The sequence below is a fragment of the Magallana gigas genome, chromosome 9 (genome assembly GCF_963853765.1).
Source record: "Magallana gigas chromosome 9, xbMagGiga1.1, whole genome shotgun sequence".
NCBI lineage: Eukaryota > Metazoa > Mollusca > Bivalvia > Ostreida > Ostreidae > Magallana > Magallana gigas.
In genome coordinates, this window is record NC_088861.1 from 31,667,982 (window position 1) to 31,689,639 (window position 21,658).

General features: G+C 30.5%; 3 long non-coding RNA genes across 3 annotated transcripts in view; 2 read left to right on the forward strand and 1 right to left on the reverse strand.

The window, feature by feature from the left end:
• The window catches only part of LOC105334868 (uncharacterized), an 82,190-nt gene that overhangs the window by 14,372 nt on the left and 46,160 nt on the right, over window positions 1-21,658 (reverse strand). The gene's annotated exons all lie outside the window — the stretch shown is intronic.
• On the forward strand, window positions 2,225-4,275 carry LOC136271654 (uncharacterized). Its single transcript, XR_010709588.1, has 4 exons — window positions 2,225-2,591; window positions 3,093-3,145; window positions 3,324-3,464; window positions 3,888-4,275. It is a non-coding gene; the product is annotated as an uncharacterized lncRNA (long non-coding RNA).
• LOC136271147 (uncharacterized) lies at window positions 10,127-20,852 on the forward strand. Its single transcript, XR_010708993.1, has 4 exons — window positions 10,127-10,259; window positions 10,755-10,807; window positions 19,809-19,946; window positions 20,047-20,852. It is a non-coding gene; the product is annotated as an uncharacterized lncRNA (long non-coding RNA).

The window sequence follows — 21,658 nt, forward strand, 5'->3', positions numbered from 1 at the left end:
GTAAGGAACACCTGAAAGAGGCTAATGCCTGTTTTAAGGGGTAGCTTAGAAAGGTGAGGTAACTCTCACATGCACATTGTTTTTTGAACATCACATAGAAAGCACACTTTGGTGAATTGTCTAACTTTGAGTTCCAATCCTGTAGGGCACAGTCTCTCACCCTTTGGTTCAATTCTGACATAAAGACCTTTGGATCTCCGGGTCCACCACTTAACCAAACGTCCCCAAAGCCGTAGTGATTTAAGACTGATTTCAATTTAGATACCCAGTTTGGAGTTGAACGATTGCTGCACAAATCCAAATTATAAAGCATCTCGAAACACTGTCTTGGATATCTTGTAGTTTCCATATTTTGTATTTTCAGCCAGTATTTCACTGGTTTTATCATATATATAACATAAAGGGGCAGTTTTCCACACTCTCCTCTAGCCATTATATTGGTAGCCTTTTTGCTTATTCCCAGTATCCATTTGCAAAAGTCATTCTGTACAGCTTCAATCTCATCGTTGATATCAGTTCCCCAGACTTCTGCTCCAAATGTTAGAATAGGAACGATAATGCTGTCAAAAAGTTTAAAACACACCTTGGGATCACGGTTATTCAGGATTTTCAAAGAATGTTTTAACATATTTAATGCTTTTCGTGCCTGTAGTGCCAGTGACTTACAGCATTGGGTCCATTTCAGTCGACAGGAAAATGTGGTACCAAGGTACTTGTAGTAAGACTCAACATCCATAGGTTTCCAGTTGAACATCCATTTTTCTGTGCCTGCAATTGCTCCACCTCTCTTGAAAACCACTACTTTTGATTTGTCAATATTTACTGTTAGGTTCCACTTCAGACAGTACTTTTGTAGTACGTTTAGTTTCTTTTGTAGCCCATTTACAGTGTCTGATATCATAAGAAGATCGTCAGCAAACAGGAGGGCTGTTATATCCGATATTTGTTCTGTAATATGGATTCCTTCACACTGAGAGTTACGTAACATCTCAATAAATTCATTTATGTACATAGAGAAAAGCCATGGGCTTAGAATACATCCTTGACGAACACCGACATTACATGTAAAATATTCAGTAATTTTGTTTCCAATTTTAACACAACTTAGCACACGGTGATAAATAGACTGTAATTAATATATACACAATTATATACAATTTTATTATATAAACAAAGCAAAAAAAAAAATAACGTAGGATGAATGTGCTCTGAAAGGGAAAAAATATTTGTAGAGATGTAAGTGACTTAGGAATAAGGAATCATTCTTTGAGTATTCTGAGGTAATAATTTTGGTTGGGGCGTGATTAATCCAATAAAGCCCGAAGGGCTTTATGATAGATTTGAACACGCCCCGCCGAAATTATCACCTCATGATATTCAAAGAATGATTTCCTATTACTTATATTTATATAATTTTAAACCCTCGTACGATTAAATATATAAATATAAATAAGCAAACCCCGCTGGCACCTCAACTTGGTGTCATTTGAAGTTATGGGTTATGTAGTACAATAATTAATAACCTTACATGACTAGAAATACAAATAATTACGAATGACGCAAACACAAGTGTCGAATTTGCATCGAAAGGATCATGAATTAAAAATTTATCAAAACCAGACAAGTCTTATAAATGACGATCTACAAATGGTTATATACAATGTTCGAAGACTCAAAAACAGAGTTACAGCTTAACATTTTTTGAATTAAACGATTAGCGCGTTTAGATTGCCTTCCATAGAAAAGCATTAAAATAAAATTTTGTTACTTAATTCAATCAATTTGTTCCAAACTGGTATTTATCTTATTAATCCATTGTTTCTTTAGATGATTATGGTATTTTGCACTTCAAAAATATATTATCCTTTTTTGTAGTAAATTTAGTAAATTTAAACTTTTTTATTTTATTTCTATTTTTTACCATTTCGCTTTTATACACTTTGATTCTTTTTAATCAAGTTTTAAAGCGTATAGAATTGAAAATTGAAAATAGTGTTTGTATCTTAAATATTTATTTTTTATCAAACGTACATAACTTCTTAAATGATTAACGGTTCCTTAAAACATTTTGACGAAATTAAAATATAATTAACACTAAGACTTATGAACAATAAAAAATCCAGTAGGTTTTAACAAGTTCTCAATTGAATTCTAAACTTGAAAAGTTTTTTTTATGTATAAAACTGGGATACAAATAAACCAAACACATACACAAAAACCCAATTATTATGACTTGGTTTCTAATAAAACTAGAATTGTATGAGGAGTGGGAAATAAAACTTCAACGAGTTTATCATATTAGCACTATAGGGAAATAATACTGTTTGACAGACTCTCGCGTATTGTTTGCCTATCTATGTTGTTATATGGCATTGCTCTTTGAAAAGTATTTCTACAATTTCCGATACTTAATATCGGATGTATCGGATAATATCGTAAGTTATAAGTACTGGATACTCAAAATAACACTCACACAGTGTGGCTCTCGCTATGGAAGAACTAGTTGCGGTTCTTACTTTTTATATTCATACATGTATGTATGGATATTTGCAAACTCATGGTATCAAATTTTCACCATGTGCCGAAAGAAGGTAATTTATTTTTCATATTTAATTTAATCTTTTTTTCGTATATTATTTCTTCGTATTTCTGTTATAATCTATATTTCAGTCGAATCATTCAGGATGTAATACGTGTACATTATATAAATAATGCCTGTTTGGGAGGGTAACTGTTGAAATTGACACCCCGAGAAAACTATTGTCAACCAACGCGAAGCGGTGGTTGACAATGGTTTTCGAGGGGTGTCAATTTGAACAGCTATCCAACCAAACAGGCACTATTTATTTAATTATACTGATTGTCTTTTTTTTCAAAGAAAAATTCACTGCTTTTATATAGAAATGATGTGAATTCTACGACGAACCGTACACGCATAATTTACGCACATGTAACAATTCGTTGTGTTACCCGTCGCCAAGTGTGTTGCTAAGGCTAATGGTAATAGAACGGATTGCCAACTGCGTCTAAACCAATCAGATTTCAGTATTTAACATGAAAGTAAAATAAATTAAATTGTTTATGTATTTTAGATTCAATTGCTGCGCGGGCTACATGCTTGATAAAAACAAAGACAGGTGTATCAGTAAGTACAAGTATACACACGTATACTACTTATAATGATTACTTTACAAATCATTTCAAATTTGAATCACAATGTTTCCAGCGTGCATATATCAAGATAAGATAGTTACATGTGTGTGACAGTTTCTTACCTCATTGACCAAAATTTGATAGATATTGATAGGTTAATTTATTTAAAGAATGTCCTGTCGGATACTATGGTCCCCAGTGCGAGACACCATGTGGGTTCCCACTTTACGGGCAGTTCTGTCAGTCAATTTGTTTCTGTGAGCATAGAGAGTGTAGCCACAAGGAAGGATGCCATCCTGCAAACAGAACTGGTGAGATGTGGGTTTTTTTTTTTATTGAAATCATGATATACCAAATATTAACATATTTGTAAACAATGTAAGCAAACGTAGTTTACGTATAACAAAAAGAAAACTAAAGGGGCATTGATTTGACAAATCTATTTTGTTATGATCGTGTCTTGAGAAAGAGACTAATTGTCCTAAAAAAATTGACAGTTTTAATTGTTCCCGTGGTTGACAATTTCTTGTGCTTTATACATTTACCTTTTATACTTACTAGATAGAACATTTCGAAATGTGTTGTGTACATGTAACGCCTTATATTTAATGATAAATTTTTTAAAGTTCTTGACTTGTAACCGCCCTTTTACCTTCGTAAAGTTATCCCATAAAGTGATCAAAAGCCAATAAATGTCATTGAGCATAATTTTTTTTTCATATTGTTTATGCCAGGAACTATCGTTACACAAACGTCTTCAATTCCAAAAGAGGAAGTCAGTGTTAATCTAAACCAGGACTTTGGTTCAAGAACTAGTATATATGTTTCAACTGTGGATGATAGAGTCGTACAAAACAGTGATTACCCACCGTCAAGTACATACACGTATATACCAATTATTGATGACAGCTGGGCGTCATCACTTCGAATATCGATAATCATATTGATAGGCCTTTGTATTATTTTGATGATATTATATGCCGCCTCCTTTGGTATCAAGCTGAAAAAACCGGAACATGAACCACATTTAATTCAACTCGAAGTAAGAGATAATTATTAAAGTATTTGAAACGGTATTAAAGAAATTTGAAGTGCTAATGTTGATTTTTATTGTCAGATATATATATATATATATATATATATATATATATATATATATATATATATATATATATATATATATATATATATATATATATATATATATATATATATATATATATATATATATATATATATATATATATATATATATATAAGCACAAACATTGCAATAACTCTCAAATTGACATATACCTGCCCATAGTGAATGATATAGATATATATAAAGCACAGGGAAATTCACTTTTGTTGGAGCTCCATCTCCGCCCCGACCAAGGCTTGAACTCACGACCTCTGGAACCCATTCTCCTAGCAGTGAGCGGCCACCGCGCTACCCACTCTGTCATCTAGGGAAGACAAAAATCGTGCTTTCATGTGTACGCTTTGCAAACACAGGAAATAAGGACTGAAAAAAGAAATGAAATAGAAGATGCATGAATGCCTTACTTTAACACTGTACTTTCGATCTTCGATATAATTATCATGTACTAACAATAGATGTGTATATGGCATAAGCATTATGTTAATACAATGCACTTCACCTAATAATGAAATTCAAATTACAAAACTGTACAGTTTAAACGGATAAATTTATAAGTTTTCTAGGAACAGCCTTGTTTGAAATATTCAATCTTTTAATACCATTTACTTTAAAAAAACGTGATGCAGTAAATATTTCACGTTATACTAATTTTGGAAAATGTTTAAAAATTTCTATTTATATCGTTCATATCGTTCGCTTTATGGTACATGTAGAATACTTATATGTAATGTTTAATATTTATTATATTAATATTTAATATAGAAGGACGAAATCACGAAATTAAAATGAACCATAACAAATGAGAATGAATTTAATTGATAAAAAACAATGGTTTAATTGTCTATAAATCTTTTATTCTCAACAATAGAGGATTAAATGATTCTTGTTACGTCAAAACTAAAAGAGGGGTATATTTTTTCTCAAATGGTAGATTGGTAAAAATGTAAAAAAAAAAAGAAAAAAAAGAAAAGAACTTACATAGTCACAACAGGATGTCATTTAGTTGTTTATTTTAGTTGGTTTGTTTCATGCAACCATTATGGTGATTGTCATACATATTATAGTAAAGATAAGTAGGGTAGATTTTCCATTTCCTGGTACTCGGGTCTCCTTCATTGTTATTGACATCCTCGCCTACAAATCCATGGCAATGAGAAAATAAAATACTATACACATGTATATTAAAATCAATTTAATTTGGTCTTTGTTATAATTGTTTTTAAATCAAAATAAAGTTTGATTATGTTGACAATATCGGCAATATTTATGTGTACCAAAATTAATAAAAGATGACTTTGGTTTGCTCCTATTTAAAATTTAGTCACAACACTTTTTCACTCTTTACGACAAAGTGAGATAAAACATTAAAAATGTACAATTAAGCAAAAAATGTCTGATGCTATGTTTACAGTTCTAAAAAGGTACAAATGACAGATTTAGACTTTTCACTGTTATTTGAAACTTAAGATTTATACTTAAGATACGTGTAGTAGTACAGACACCTAACTAGGAATAATCTTAACGACCAAATGTTAATCACACTTATCAGATTTATCTTGCATAGCATCCGCGTAAATTTTCATGATTTTATCTGCTTTTATTGAGGATTAAGAACAAATGTCTAAATGATATCCGAACAGCCCTTGTAGAACAATGATTCAGGCATTTTTAACATATTTCAATGTACATGTACAAAAAAAACCCAACAATACCATCAAATTTATGAGGCATTTGTAAATTAAATGGAAGTGTCTCTTTTCAACAAAGTTCAAAATGCAGAAGAATTATAATCAAGATGAGATTAGCTTAATTTTATCTTAACTTGTTCAACACGTGTGATCGTATCAAAGCAAAAAAAGTAGAGAGAAAAGGGTTTAAATGCATACAAGAAACACATAGCGTATAATGCAGTCGAAACAAAAGTACTATATCCTGTACCAAGACGCGTCAGATCATTTATTACGTAAGAACTTGGTGAGGCACTTGCTTCTTTTTTATTTTCCATGTACAGAAATGCATTCATAGAAATATATACAATTATTTGTTTCGTTTGATGTACGCAGACGACACGGTTTAACTGTCTTAGTCTGATGAGGGTATTCAAAATATATAAGATAATTTGCATGGTTACTGTGAAAGTTGGAATATTGATGCAAAGGTTGCCTAAACAAAAGTTGCTGTATTCCAGAAAGAAACAAAATTATCTGATTGTAACAAACTGTTTTATAATAAGCAACCGGCCGAACTTGTAAATAGCTTTAATTGTTTGGGCATGACCATGAGTTTTAATGGTAAATTTAATCTAATACAAAATGTACGGGCTCAACGTTAACAAGATAGCAAGTGCATGTTTAGTATACTTAAACATGTAAGTATAATTCCTTAAATATTTAATCGAAACTAAAAGTGTGTGATACATATACCGCCAGTGTCCTTAATCACGGTCCCAAGGTTTGGGGTTTTCATGTTATAAGAAAGGACGTTGAACGCGTTCATACTCGATTCTGTAAACTCATTCTTCGGAAGTTCAGTTCCGCGCCCAATTTTGATATAAATAGAAATTGGTCGTTTGCCTTTAATAATATTAATTAATTTCAGAAAGTTAAAATTACTGAAATATTGGATGCAAATTATAAATACGCAAAATTGTATATTTAAAACATATATGAGGACATGTATTCCACACAATGTTAAAAATTCTTAGATTTTTATAGTTTTAAAGCAATGTAAAGCTCTGTTGGTTTTAGTTATGGTTGGTGTGCACAAACTGTTCCAAACCAGTTTAAAATTAAAAATTTGAAATTAATTTTCTGAAAAATATAATGATTGCCAAGTTTGATTGAGATTAAAATTAATGTGTTATTCAAAAATAAACCTTTATAAAAATATATTTAAATCAACATGCAGAAATATGCCCTCTCAAAAATACACATTGAGATACAGACTCTCTAGGTTAAGGAGAAGGCTTTCCAGTACATAAACTTTGGCAAGGTACACATCATGTGTTGAATTAAAAAAATTCGATTTAATGGATAGAATTAAATATTATTTTTAAGCTGATTAAATGTTTACAATATTCTAAATCTTGTATTAAAACGTTACGGTATTCAAAAAATTAAATAATATACATGTACAATATAACAAAATAATAAGGGTATTAGAGGTTATAATTGTTCTAAATTGTGCAGTAAAAACATCTTAAAAATGAGATTGTTAGAGGCAAGGAAGATAAAAATATATGATATAGATAAGAACATTAAACATAAGCATTTTTGTGTTTTCTTTTTGTTTAAATCTTATAAAATGATTTTTTTCAGACATGATATTATAAAAAAAAATTAACAATATACTCATTATATTGTTTATTTTTAAACATGAGATTATAAAAAGTAAACAATATGCATGTTAAATAAACCAAATAATAAGATTAAAGAAGGGCAACAGTGTATTTTGAACGCACAATTACCGGCAGAAAGTTGCACGGATTTCCAATGAAAATATAGCAATGTAATGAGAGTCTGAAAAAAAATATGAGCATGTGCTTAGAATGCTTCAATGTAACTGTGATGACAGTTCCCAAGATGAATGCTTTATTATTTTTGATCATCTAAACTCTGGAGAACGAAGAAACATAAATACATGTTGTTCCTTTTAACTTTGTACATGAAGTTGAACGTTATTTTATTTGTTTATTTAATAAAACGTTGAGACAAATTTTATTTTTTATTTTTTAATCAGCTTTACATTGAAAATGTATATTTGTTTAACTCAACTTGTAGTATTTTTTTTGCCTAATGCCAGATTTATAGTGTTAGTTTTTATGGTTCTACCTGCTCAGTACATGTAGGAATAGAAGTAAAACGTTGATAAAACATGTTTAAAAAAAAAAGGATTATTGTAGCATTAATCAAGATTTCCGTAATATTGGTGTCTAATAACGGGTTTACAGAGCCAAGCACATTTAACATATGTAAGCCAAACACACTTAACCAACGTAGGTAACCTCACTGGGCCAATTTTGGTCAAAACCCAGTGGTACAACGCGGCAAATAGTTGCACGTACGAATGTTGGGCCAACACAATATGTTTGTGATGGGATAATGTAGGCCCAACATTAAAATACAATGTAATGCCAACATGTGCCGCCAACGTTTAACCAATTTTCATTTTGAATGTTGAAAAAACGATGGCATAAAACGTAGGGCTACTAGAATCAGCTTTGTTTGATCAGCACTGGGCTAACATATTGATGCTACTGTACATGTAACAGGGAATGCGACTTTTACATGACTGTACAGTCAGTTCAAGCATATCTTTTACAACATACACCATAGCATACCATTAACATTGAAATCTCATAGCATAGCATTTGAATCTCACACGATAGCATGCAATCTCATTCGTCATATCATACCATAGCATAACATACAACATGATTTTAACTCGGTTTTAAATGTTTTTATTTGGAAGAATAAATGCTCACATTGCAGATTAGTGGTTAACTTTGGCTTTTTATCATTTTAATTCCAAATATGTTGAACTCTTCTGTATATGGAGGCTTTTTTTTTTTCAAATCACATAGCATAGCATAGCAAAGCATACCATACCATACCATACCATATCATTAAGCCCTCCATTTCAATTTCTCATAGCATACAAATCTCATAGCTTTGCATTGAAATCTCATAGCCTATCATTAAAATCGCATACCATAGCATAGCATTAAATTGTAAAAGATATGCATGAAATGACTGCGGAACATGTAAAGTATACTTCATGTAGAACATGTAAGGGTATAAAATTTAAAACGATATGGCGTCGTTTATATGTGATTTTTCGTAACTTGATTGGTTCATGTAGATAATGAATATCGAATTTTTTAACCCTCATAAAAAGAAAATTTATAAAATTATATATTATACCTTTTTCTAACTACTGATAATAATCAATGTCAGTGTTGTTTCCTTTTGTTTATATACGGGACGAACAATCATTACAAATATAGTCATATACTTCAATAGTTCTCCACTTCCCGTCTGCACCGCACCGGATGAATTTTCTGAAATTTATCATACATGTCAATTATATAAACCAGTTTTTTAGATGTTTGTTTCCCGAATCTCTCACAACTTAACAGTCATGGGTCAGTATAGAGGTTACCAGTATTGATAAATATCAACATTTTTCTCCCTTTCCTTTGTTCTGCTTAAAAGAATTATTATCAGTATTAATTCTTTTTAAATTTCAACTGGTTAATTATCTAATTTCCAATGGAAACGTTAGACAAGTTCAAATACAGATTTTTTTTTTATCTCCAATATTGATTTTAAGTTTGAACTATCATTCATGATTTAAAAAATATTTGCATGTCATTTTTCAACGTTATTCTCAAAAGATAGTTTTAGAATTTATGTATGAAAATACTTAATAAAAATATATTTTAGTGTAGCGATGGAACAAAAAAGAGTCGATAACTTAGGCAGTTTTGTTTCTCTTTTAATTATTCGAAAATTTTCGAAAATCGTAAACCTTGTTTATAAAAAAAAACTGTTTAATAACATCAAAATTAAATTGATGGAAATCCATCCCCCAACAACAAAATTAGCAAAAAAAGATCAACCAAATACACAGAAATCCAATCGTATTGATATCAGTGTGTAAAAATAAATGTTGTGTGAAGTAGGAAATTAATATGGTATTACAGGAATCACAAAAGGAAGTAATACTTTCCAAAAATTCTTGACTATTACTTTCTACTTTTGTGTTATTGTTTAATTAAGCTATGCTCTTATGTTTCCATATTCTAATAATTTCCCATACTTATTATCGGAAATATGAAAAACAAGTGCATTGTCACAAAACTCTAAATACCTAATATGGAAAGGTTGGTGGTGATTTTTATTTTCATTCATGGATTCTTGCAAACTCATGGCACCACACCTACACCATGCGACCAAAGAAGGTAAAAATACAGCTACAGTGTTTTTTTTATGTATTATAAATTTATATTTCAGTCAAAACTGTTCACATTTGTATATAACACATTTGTGCAATAATGTACTCGCCATGATGACGATAGCACGTTTATTGTCCCCTAAGACAGCAACTATTTCACGAGGCAAAGCCGAGGGAAATAGTTGCAGTCGAGGGGGGCAATAAACTTGCGATCGTCCGAATAGTCAGTAAAACTTTATTTGTCGGCAATACAGAATTACTTGATGATAAATTGGAGTTATCGGACTTTGAATTTAATGGATCGATCGGAATACGTCAGAGGTGCTCCAAAGTTTAAAAAAGAGGGAAATCTAATGTTGTCGGTGAATAGTTTTGATCACTATTCGCCATGGGCAAATAGCACCGGAGCTAGTTCACTGTTAAATAGAATAGCGTGTTTATTCGTTGTAATTCTACATAGAAAATATTCACAGAGGTACAATAAAGAGTTCTACTACTTCAGATTGAATTGCTGCGCGGGTTACATGTATGAGAAAAACGAAAGCAGATGTATTAGTAAGTATATACATAAACATGCAATACATTTTACGAATGCTTTAAACGTGATGTTAGCATGACGCGCAATGAGTTGAGTGAGCAAAAATAAATGAAAAATATAATGAAAAAAATCTATTGTTTCATCATATGATATTTATGTTATCTTTTGATAAAGGTTGAATGGCATATAAAATAGCCATTGATTTTTAATAATGGTTTTGAAGGTACATGTAGCACAAAACACTCAAGGAATAAAAAATTGAGATACAGCGTATTTTGATTATTCTGAAACCTACATTTGTCTGGTGTTCATTCGATTTTTGTACTATTTTGCCTAAGAACATTTAAACATTTGTAAATTGTGTGCTGTTCATGGTAAGGACCTAAAATTTAGGCACAACCATTACCAATGTTGACTTTATGTTTAGTATATGTCAAGGTCATATCAAAAGATCAAGGATCAAATAATTTTATGATCATGTTATTTAAGATTTGTATCAATTTTTACTTCTGTCAATTTTACTTAAACCTCAATTAACCCACTGTCAAATTTTTAGTATATTTATATATTAAATATATATGTTAGTATATTTTGATTACGGAGTCGTATTAATTTTATGCAAATATGAACTCCATAATTTTCTTAAAGAGACCGTTAAGTGTTGCGAATTTTTGTTCTAAAGGATCATTGTTACTATTTTGCATAAGAAATAACCTTAGTTTGCCAGATTTATCCTAGTGACTGTAAGTAACAAAAATACATTTTGTTTAAATAGCAGTATAAAGATATCTTAAGGCTGCTTGGTCTGATTTTACATCAAATTTTGTGACCGCTTCTAAACGATGGTTATGATGAGTGTGTATATAATTAAAGACATGTATAAAATCAAAGACATGTAGTAGTTGTTCTTTTCAATTAAGCCATATTTAATTGAAAAAAAAAGATGTACAAAATTTGTTTAAAAAACAAACGACACAAAAGGATAGCGCGTTATTTCGCCTAACATTAAAATTACCCCTGAAGTCAAGGCGGCTATGATTGGATTACGACTTTGACATCGCTATAAATTATAACATAATTTTTTGGCAAATGAAAAATCAATCTTTGTACTTTTGTTTACTAATATATCTGAAATTGATGTGTTTACAATCGATGCATAACATGCGTGTTTAATATATACCTATTAATCATTCGCGATTTGGAGGACGAAACCAATCGGTTCTATTCTCTAAACATTCCTATATATGGTGCAGTTTGATTTTTTTTTATATGCCCATAAAGAATTTTTTTTATATACTTTGAATATTTTCAACTTTGAATGGAGACCGATTTCGCCGGTATATATAGGCGAAAGTCTTTAACTTTCAAAATAAATTGGTTTGTATGGATCATCATTTGAAACTGTAATAACGAAAAAATTCGGACATTTCATTTTTAAGAGAGAGAGAGAGAGAGAGAGAGAGAGAGAGAGAGAGAGAGAGAGAGAGAGAGAGAGAGAGAGAGAGAGAGAGAGAGAGAGAGAGAGAGAGAGAGAAAACATTTCAGATAACAAAGAAACAAGGTTTTTAAAAAATGAACTCTATGAACATTTTAATTTTAGCTTATCTGTTTCGTACTACATAATTATGTACCTTTAGTTAAGCTACATCAGTTAACTATTATGAATTGAAGAATTTCAAATTCAATACAATTGAACTTTAAAACTAAAAGATTTTCCTATATCTATAAACAACACTGTTTTTCTGTAGGAGAGTAGAATAGTAACGATGACAGGACCATCAAACCCATTTAACAAAACTTAATTAGGCTCTATATTATTAAAATTGTATTTTAAGAGTGTCCTGTAGGATATGTTGGTCCTCTGTGCCAGACATCGTGTCCTTTCCCACTCTATGGACAGTTCTGTCAGACACGCTGTAATTGTGGTCGGAGTGAATGCAACAACATAGAGGGATGCTTCTTCAAGAGAACTTGTGAGAGACATAATTATATGAAATGATTTCGATAAATGAAAGATCTTTGTTTGGTTCAAAATATTTATTTTTATCGGATATATGTATTATTTTATGCCAGCAGCTTTCGTTATTCTGACGTCCGTTGTTTCAACAGAGGATGTCGGTGTTCATCAAAACGAAGATTTGGGTTCAAGAACTAGCATTTTTGTTTCAACTGTCAGAGTCCAACAAAATCAGCCACCGTCAAGTAAGAAGTAATCTATCCTTGTGTTCATTTAGATAAACTGTTTTATGTAGATCTCAATGCTCTAGGCACATTGGCTTTCTGAAATATACGTTTTGTCTTTTCGCCGAAACCAGGTCAAAAGAGATTTATAGAATCATTCATTATAAACTTATGTGCGATAGTGAATTCCACCTCGGGGAAAAGTTTCGCGGTCTAGGACGAGGCTCACACGAGTAGATAATGAATGATTGTTTTACTCGCAATCATTTTACTATAAAAAACCGATGATTGACATTTTTTCTATTATGACGTTCAAAGGGTTACGTTTGGTTTGTCCTCCGCATGCCTAAAATAGTGCAAGTCAAAATGATAGCATATGACAGTTCTTTTTCAATAAAAATATGATAAATTGTAATTAAGAAAGCCAGACAAAGCACCTCGTTATCCACGAATAGCAATAAGCTAATCTAAGTCCTTATCAAATATAATGGTGAAAGTACTTTTTCACTTGTTACGATAAAAAAGATGAAATTTAAGTGAAAACTATGTGAGAGGTTGAACATGCACGATTCAACAGATGGATATAATAAGGAAATACCTTTTTTTGAAATATTTATATTCATTGTTTGTCTATACTAAGTTAACTATGATCTTATATTTACATATTTTTTTTCCAAATGTATCTACATGTATAATATACTATAAAGTTAATCAACCCCTGTACATATTATGAATGGACTAGTTGTAGTTTTTTTTTCTTCGTTCGTGAATGTTGACAATGTTACGAAACGAAACACGTTTATACATGTACCCTGCGACAGAAGAAGGTAAATAGATATACATATATTCTATATTTCTGTCATCTTTGTATTAAGTTTTAATTTAGCCAGACCCTTCTAAGATATATGTATATGTAATAAACAATAATGATGTAAGTATAATCCCTTGAATATTGAATCGAAACTAAAAGTGTTTGATACATATACCGCCAGTGTCCTTTATTACGGTCCCAAGGTTTGGGGTTTTCATGTTATAAGAAAGGACGTTGAACGCGTTCATACTCGATTCTGTAAACTCATTCTTCGAAAGTTCAGTTCCGCGCCCAATTTTGATATGAATGGAAATTGGTCGTTTGCCTTTAATAATTATTAATTTCAGAAAGTTAATATTACTGAAATATTGGATGCTAATTCTAAATACGCAAAATTGTATATTTAAAAACATATATGAGGACATGTATTCCACACAATGTTAAAAACTCTTAGATTTTTATAGCTTTAAAGCAATGTAAAGCTCTGTTGGTTTTAGTTATGGTTGGTGTGCACAAACTGTTCCAAACCAAGGAAAACTGTTTTTAGAAATTAATTTTCTAAAAAATATAATGATTGCCAAGTTTGATTGAGATTAAAATTAATATGTTATTCAAAAATAAACCTTTATAAAAATATATTTAAATCAACATGCAGGAATATGCCCTCTCAAAAATACACATTGAGATACAGACTCTCTAGGTTAAGGAGAAGGCTTTCCAGTACATAAACTTTGGCAAGGTACACATCATGTGTTGAATTAAGAAAATTCGATTTAATGGATAGACTTAAATATTATTTTTAAGCTTATTAAATATTTAAAATATTCTAAATCTTGTATTAAAACCGTTACGGTATTCAAAAAATTAAATAATATACATGTACAATATAACAAAATAATAAGGGTATTGAAGGTTAACATAGTTCTAAATTGTGCAGTAAAAACTTCTTAAAAATGAGATTGTTAGAGGCAAGAAAGATAAAAATATATATAAAAAAGATAAGAACATTAAACATAAGCATGTTTTGTGTTTTCGTTTTGTTTAAATCTTATAAAATGATTATTTTCAGACATGATATTATAAAAAAAAAATTAACAATATACTCATTATATTGTTTATTTTTAAACATGAGATTATAAAAAGTAAACAATATGCATGTTAAATAAATCAAATAATAAGATTAAAGAAGGGCAACAGTGTATTTTGAACGCACAATTACCGTCAGAAAGTTGTAAGGATTTCCAATGAAAATATAGCAATGTTATGAGAGTCAGACAAAAATATGAGCATGTGCTTAAAATGCTTCAATGTAACTGTGATGACAGTTCCCAAGATGAATGCTTTATTATTTTTGATCATCTAAACTCTGGAAAACGAAGAAACATAAATACATGTTGTTCCTTTTAATTTTGTACATGAAGTTGACCGTTATTTTATTTGTTTATTTAATAAAACGTTGAGACAAATTTTATTTTTTATTTTTTAATCAGCTTTACATTGAAAATATATATTTGTTTAACTCAACTTGTAGTATTTTTTTTGCCTAATGCCAGATTTATATTGTTAGTTTTTATGGTTCTACCTGCTCAGTACATGTAGGAATAGAAGTAAAACGTTGATAAAACGTGTCAAAAAAAATCGGATTATTGTAGCATTAATCAAGATTGCCGTAATATTGGTGTCTAATAACGGGTTCACAGAGCCAAGCACATTTAATATATGTAAGCCAAACACACTTAACCAACGTAGGTAACCTCACTGGGCCAATTTTGGTCAAAACCCAGTGGTACAACGCGGCAAATAGTTGCACGTACGAATGTTGGGCCAACACAATATGTTTGTGATGGGATAATGTAGGCCCAACATTAAAATACAATGTAATGCCAACATGTGCCGCCAACGTTTTACCAATTTTCATTTTGAATGTTGAAAAAACGATGGCATAAAACGTAGGGCTACTAGAATCAGCTTTGTTGGATCAGCACTGGGCTAACATATTGATGCTACTGTACATGTAACAGGGAATGTGACTTTTACATGACTGTACAGTCAGTTCAAGCATATCTTTTACAACATACACCATAGCATACCATTAGCATTGAAATCTTATAGCATAGCATTTGAATCTCACACGATAGCATGCAATCTTATTCGTCATATCATACCATAGCATAACATACAACATGATTTTAACTCGGTTTTAAATGTTTTTATTTGGAAGAATAAATGCTCACATTGCAGATTAGTTGTTAACTTTGGCTTTTTAATCATTTTACTTCCAAATATGTTGAACTCTTCTGTATATGGAGGCGTTTTTTTATCAAATCTCATAGCATAGCATAGCAAAGCATACCATACCATACCATATCATTAAGCCCTCCATTTCAATTTCTCATAGCATACAAATCTCATAGCTTTGCATTGAAATCTAATAGCCTATCATTAAAATCGCATACCATAGCATAGCATTAAATTGTAAAAGATATGCATGAAATGACTGCGGAACATGTAAAGTATACTTCATGTAGAACATGTAAGGGTATAAAATTTAAAACGATATGGCGTCGCTATGTGATTTTTCGTAACTTGATTGGTTCATGTAGATAATGAATATCGAATTTGTTAACCCTCATAAAAAGAAAATTTATAAAATTATATATTATACATTTTTCTAACTACTGATAATAATCAATGTCAGTGTTGTTTCCTTTTGTTTATTTACGGGACGAACAACCATTACAAATATAATCATATACTTCAATAGTTCTCCACTTCCCGTCTGCACCGCACCGGATGAATTTTCTGAAATTTATCATACATGCCAATTATATAAACCAGTTTTTTTTTAGATGTTTGTTTCCCGAATCTCTCACAACTTAACAGTCATTGATCAGTGTAGAGGTTACCAATATTGATAAATATCAACATTTTTCTCCCTTTCCTTTGTTCTGCTTCAAAGAATTATTATCAGTATTAATTCTTTTTAAATTTCAACTGGTTAATTATCTAATTTCCAATGGAAACATTAGACAAGTTCAAATACAGATTTTTTTTTATCTCCAATATTGATTTTAAGTTTAAACTATCATTGATGATTTAAAAAAAATATTTGCAGGTCTTTTGAACGTTATTCTCAAAAGATAGTTTTAAGAATGTATGTATGAAAATACTTAATAAAAACATACTTTAGTGTAGCGATAAACCAAAAAAAGAGTCGATAACTTAGGCAGTTTTGTTTCTCTTTAAATTTTTCGAAAATTTTCGAAAATCGTAAACCTTGTTTATAAAAAAAAACCGTTTAATAACATCAAAATTATGCTGATGGAGATCCATCCCCCAACAACAAAATTAGCAAAAAAAGATCAAACAAATACACAGAAATCCAATCATATTGATATCAGTCTGTAAAATTTAATGTTGTGTGAAGTAGGAAATTAATATAGTATTACAGGAAAAGGAAGTAATACTTTCCAAAAATTCTTGACTATTACTTTCTACTTTTGTGTTATTGTTTAATTAAGCTATGCTCTTATGTTTCCATATTTTTATAATTTCCCATACTTATTATCGGAAATGTGAAAAACAAGTGCATTGTCACAAAACTCATAATACCTAATATGGAAAGGTTGGCGGTGATTTTTATTTTCATTCATGGATCCTTGCAAACTCATGGCACCACATTTACACCATGCGACAAAAGAAAGTAAAAATACAGCGACAGTGTTTTTTTTATGTATTATAAATTGATATTTCAGTCAAAACAGTTCACATTTGTATAATAACACATTTGTGCAATAATTTATGTACTTGCCATGATGACGATAGCACGTTTATTGTCCCTAAGACAGCAACTATTTCACGAGGCAAAGCCGAGGGAAATAGTTGAAGTTGAGGGGGACAATAAACTTGCGATCGTCCGAATAGTCAGTAAATAGTTATTTTATTATGTTTAAAAAAACCTTTATTTGTTGGTAATACAGATTTTCTTGATGATAAATTAGAGTTATCGGACTTTGAATTTAATGGATTGATCGGAATACGTCAGAGGTGCTCCAAAGTTTAAAAAAGAGGGAAATCTAATGTTGTCGGTGAATAGTTTCGATCACTATTCACCATGGGCAGATAGCACGGGAGCTATTCCACGGTTAAATAGAATAGCGTGTTTATTCGTTGTAATTCTGCATAGAAAATATTCACAGAGGTACAATGAAGAGTTCTACTACTTCAGACTGAATTGCTGCACGGGTTACATGTATGAAAAAAACGAAAGCAGATGTATTAGTAAGTATATACATAAACATGCAATACATTTTACGAATGCTTTAAACGTGATGTTAGCATGACGCGCAATAAGTTGAGTGAGCAAAAATAAATGAAAAATATAATGAAAAAATCTATTGTTTCATCATATGATATTTATGTTATCTTTTGATAAAGTTTGGATGGCATATAAAATGACCCTTGATTTTTAATAATGGTTTTGAAGGTAGCATAAAACACTCAAGGAATAAAAAAATTGAGATACAGCGTATTTTGATAATTCTAAAACCTACATTTGTCTGGTGTTCATTCGATTTTTGTACTATTTTGCCTTAGAACATTTAAACATTTGTACATTGTGTGCTGTTCATGGTAAGGACCCAAAATTTAGGCACAACCATAACCAATGTTGACTTTATGTTTATTATATGTCAAGGTCATATCAAAAGATCAAGGATCAAATAATTTTATGATGATGTTATTTAAGATTTGTATCAATTTTTACTTCTGTCAACTTTACTTAAACCTCAATTAACCCACTGTCAAAATTTGTTTATGTTAGTATATTTTGATTACGGAGTGGTATTAAATTTATGCAAATATGAACTCCATAATTTTCTTAAAGAGACCGTTAAGTGTTGCGAATTTTTGTCCTAAAGGATAATTTTTACTATTTTGCATAAGAAATAACCTTTAGTTGACAGATTTATCATAGTGACGGTAAATAACAAATAATTATTTTGTATAAATAGCAGTATAAAGATAACTTAAGGCTGCTTGGTCTGATTTTACATCAAATTTTGTGACCGCTTTTAAACGATGGTTATGATGAGTGTGTATATAATTAAAACATGTATATAATAAAAGACATAATGTAGTTGTTCTTTTCAATTAAGCCACATTTAAATGGAAAAAAAAATGTACTTAATTTGATTAAAAAACAAACGACACAGAAGAGTAGCGCGTTATATTGCCTAACATTAAAATTACCCCTGAAGTCAAGGCGGCTATGATTAAATTACGACTTTGACATCGCTATAAATTATAACATAATTTTTCGGCAAATGAAAAATTAAACTTTTTACTTTTGTTTACCATTATATCTGAAATTGCTGAGTTAACAATGGATGCATAACATGCGTGTTTAATGTATACCTATTAATCATTCGCGATTTGGAAGACGAAACCAATCGGTTCTCTTCTCTAAACATTCCTATAGATGATGCAGTTTGATTTTTTTGTATGCCCATAAAGAAACTATTTCATATACTTGGAATATTTTCAACTTTGACCGATTTTGCTGGTATATATAGGCGAAAGTCTATAACTTTCAAAATAAATTGGTTTGTATGGATCATCATTTGAAACTGTAATAACGAACACAATTCATTTTTAAGAGAGAGAGAGAGAGAGAGAGAGAGAGAGAGAGAGAGAGAGAGAGAGAGAGAGAGAGAGAGAATATTTCAGATAACAAAGTACATTGTAACAAGGTTTTAAAAAAATGAACTCTATAAAAATTTTAATTTTAGCTTATCTGTTTTGTACAACATATGCACCTTAAGTTAAGCTACATATGTTAACTATTATGAATTAAAGAATTTCAAATTCAATACAATTAATCATGATTTTTAAAATTAAAAGATTTTCCTACATCTATAAACAACACTGTTTTTCCAAAGGAGAGTAGAAAAGTAACGATGACAGGACCATCAAACCCTTTAAAAAAAAGTTAATTAGGCTCTATATTCTTAAAATTATATTTGAAGAATGTCCCGTCGGATTTGTTGGTCCTCTGTGCCATACACCGTGTCCATTTCCATTCTATGGACAGTTCTGTCAGACACCCTGAACTTGTGAGCGAAATGAATGCAGCAACATAGAGGGATGCTTCTTCAAGAGAACTTGTGAGATACATAATAATATGAAATGATTTCGATAAATGAAAGATCTTAATTTGGTTCAAAATATTCATTTTTATCGGATATATGTATTATTTTATGCCAGCAGCTTTCGTTACTCCGACGTCCGTTGTTTCAAAAGAGGAAGTCGGTGTTCATCAGAACGAAGATTTGGGTTCAAGAACTAGCATTTTTGTTTCAACTGTCGGAAACAGAGTCCGACAAGATCAGCCACCGTCAAGTAAGAAGTAATCTATCATTGTGCTTACCTAGATATAACGATTATTGTAGATCTCAATACAATAGGCAGATTGGCTTCCTGAAATATACTTTTCGTCTTTTCACCAAACCCGTGCCAAAGAGGTTTATAGAATCATTCATAATATACTCATGTACGATTATCATAGTGAACTCTACCTCGGGGACAAGTTTCGCGGTTTAGGACGAGGCTCACGCGAGTATTTAAAAAAAATGATTGTTTTATTCGCATCATTTTACATAAAAAACCGATGATTGACATTTTTTTCTAATATGACGTTCAAAGGATTACGTTTGGTTAATCCTCTGTATGCCTAAAATAGTGCAAGTCAAAATGATAGCATAAGACAGTTCTTTTTCAATTGAAATATGATAAATTGTAATTAATTAAGCCAGACCTCGTTATCCACGAATACCAATAAGCTAATATAAGTCCTTATTAAACATACCGATAAGAGTACTTTTTCACTTGTTACGATAACTGTTTGTCTGTACCTCTGACGATTTGTATTTGTATGTATTATATATATGTTCCTCTTGTACCAAATTATTTGGTTTGAGCGAATAAACTTAACTTGAACTTGATAAAATAGATGATATTCAAGTGAAAATTATATGAGAGGTTGAACATGCACGATTCAACAGATGGACAAATTAAGGAAAGACCATTTTTTGTAATAGTCATATCCATTGTTTGTCTATACTAAGTTAATTAAAAATGTAATTTATTCCATTTCCATGCTTGTATTCAATGACATCTTATTTACCCGTGGTTTTGCACTTTAAAACTATTATCGGATTCATTTCTTTTATTAAGTACATTTAGATGTAGATATAACTTATATTGTTATTTTTTTACCACTTAGTGCATGTTATGTACATACGTTTCATTCCAAATAAGTTTAAAAGCGTACTATAAAATTTAAAGTTAAAAATAATATTTTTATCTTTAAAATGAATTTTATGTAATACATACATGTATTACTAAAATGATTTCCGCTTTCTTTAGACATTTTGATGAGTCATATTTCTCTGACAAAAAATCATTAATCGATCGTGTAGTTATTAAACAAATTCTTAAACCTCAAACTTGATGATGAAAAAAAGTTTCTTTTATAGAAAAAAGAATGCAAATAAAACAAACAAGTACACAAAAAGCCAATTATGTTGAAAGGGCTGGTAGACTAAAAATATATTAGAAGTGAGAAAAAAAAACCAAGACGAGTTGAACATATTTGCACTATCATGACTATAGGGAAGTGATACTGTTTGAAAGACTCTTGCGTATCGTTTGCCTAAATTTGGCATTCCTCTTAAGTTTCATATAATTCCCCATACTTAATATCGGATGTATATCAGAGATAAATACTTAATAAATACTCAAAATAACACACACAACCCAGCTATTGTTATGGAAGAGCTAGTGGTGCTTATCATTATTATTCTTGGATGCTTGCAAA